Raw genomic sequence first — 2,583 nt, 5'->3', positions numbered from 1 at the left:
TTAGTTAGCTCAAAGAATATATACTTTCCCTTTGATACCAACATTTCTAAAATTAAAAGTTTAACACTATGATTGCAGAAACACTAATCATTCTGATAATTCGGAATCGTAAGTAAAGTCGCAAGCATTTTCTAAAGGAGCCGCCATAACAAGAAAAAGCATAAAAGACCTTGCCGTAGTAACCCACCAAGAAAAGCAACGGAGATGTTTGTTGGTAGGGGTCATCGGTCGTTCTGGCTCAATGTTGGTAGAGGATCCAGAAGATTTATCTGGATTCTCCTCTTGCTGAGAAGGAGAAGTGCAAGAGTTGCTAACGCGGAACTGAAGGAGCCAAAATTACTGCTGGAGCCGGAGCCAAAACCATTCTTGGAGGCGGAGGCCGGCTATGAATCTAACTCTTTGGACTCTACTGATTTCAATCCCCCACCGGAGGAGCATTTGTAGCATTTTGCACTGGAGGTTCCAACACCTTTTTCACCTGAGGCGGTGGCCGACGATGAATTAGACACGGACTCTGACGTTTTTTGACCCCAAGTCCGAGTTCGGCATTCTGCCCTTCGGGGAAAGAAATTTTCATGATCTGCCCGTATAAAGGAGTACAGAAATAGATACAACAAAGTGTACTACGAAGAAGATTTGTTATTCAAGTCTTCTTGATCGGGATGTGAGAGATTCGATTGTGTTATTTTGCCAAATTGCATAGTTGGAGTATGGAGAGATTCAAGAGAATGTGAGGGTGGATGAAGAGGTCTTCCCGAACCCTGAGTCTTCAGTAGGTTCGAGTTAGCTCAAGTTTGAGTTAGCTTAGGTTCGAGAGGTTGCAGTCTATAGATAATAGATAGCTCTAAATAACAAATAAATTTAATACGGTGGTACATTTGAATGCCCCTCGAATTGTCTACCATATTCAATATAGTAATATCAACTTCTATTCTCAAAAAAGAACAAAAAAAAAAAAAAATCATTTTTCCAAAGGATAATATGATCCAACCACTAGTATTTTATATTTTCTTTTTTCTTTTGGCAATCAGATTTTTCTAAATACGAAAAGTAAATGCAGAAAGAGTTTTATAAAGGGATAGTATTTTGGGAAATATCTTCCGAAAATGATATTATGATATAAAAAACTTCAAAAACATATTGCAAATTTGTTGTTACCCATATTTTCTCTATCCTCCTAGTTTCGTCAAGGAGAATAACTTCAATCATGTCGTGGTGTAAACTGCATATTTTGCACATTCCAATCGAAGCGGACATCTCAGTGTGAAACATCAAAAAGTAATATATCCATTCATACCAAATAGTTTCTCTTCTCTTGACAAAATACTCATTAATAAAACCACAGGATCTACCGTCTTGGTTGGTTTTGGAGATTCCGGTGTTGAGGGCTCGGGAGAGGGTAAGGATTCGGTGGTGAGTGGGTGGGCATTGAGATAGAATTAATGAAAAATTTCATAAGATTAATTTAAATTAAAAATACTATGTTTTCATCCCCATTATATTTAATGTTTTTACCTAATGTGTCAAATTTTTATTGAAAATTGTAAAAATAAGTCTTCCACCACGTCCTGATAGAGGAGGCACTCTTCTTCAAGATTGACAGCAGTTTCGTCTACCTCAATCGAGGATGCCTTGAAATGGTTAAAAAAGAAAGAAAAAAAAATTGAGGATGGTTATAACTCGAAATTTATCTTCAATGAGGGGAAATTTATCTCCAAGCTTTTTTTTTCTTTTTTTTTTAGCTCTTAAATTTATTTCCAAGCTAAGAGGGGATATAAACAATATTTTACCAATAAATGGATGGGTAAATTTGCAAAAAAAAATATATCCAATTAGTGATCCCTAATAATATATATTGACATTGCAAAAATTAGAAGTTTAAAACTATGATTGCAAAAACACTGATAATTCGGGGTCGTAAATAAAGTCACAAGCATTTTTCCAAAGGGTAATATAATCCAACCACTAGTATTTTTTTTTTTTCTTTTGGCACTCAGATTTTTCTCAATATGAAAAATAAATGCATAAAGAGTTTTATAAAGGGACAATATTTTGGTAAATATTTTCCAAAAATGATATTAGAATATAAAAAACTTCATAAACATATTGCAAATTGAGGAATGTGAGGCTTATAAACAAATTTTATAGAAAAACTTTTACAAACTGATGTGGCACAACATGATTGGATATAAGATAAGTTCAAATTTTGAAAAACCTAATCATGTTGTGCCACATTAGTTTGTAAAAAGTTTTCTGTAAAATTTATTTGTAAGCCTAGCACTCCCTTTGCAAATTTGCGGTTACTCATATTTTCACTATCCTCCCAGTTTCTTCTAAGAGAATAAGTTTAATGAGTTCGTGGTGTTAACTACATGTTTTGCACATTCCAATCGGAAGCGGACATCTCAGCATGAAATACCAAAAAATAATATAAACATTCATACCAAATAGTTTCACTTCTTTTGACAAAATACACATTAATAAAATCACCGGCACTACAAAAAAAACAATTTTTTTCTCACTGGAGTTTTCTGACGTGTCAGGGTGTCTGACACGTCAAAAAACTTTTTTAATGTGGCATTT

This window comes from Corylus avellana, chromosome 11 (assembly GCF_965113065.1).
Source record: "Corylus avellana chromosome 11, dhCorAvel1.hap1.2, whole genome shotgun sequence".
Taxonomy (NCBI): Eukaryota; Viridiplantae; Streptophyta; class Magnoliopsida; order Fagales; family Betulaceae; genus Corylus; species Corylus avellana.
Note: the sequence above shows the minus strand (reverse complement) of the source record.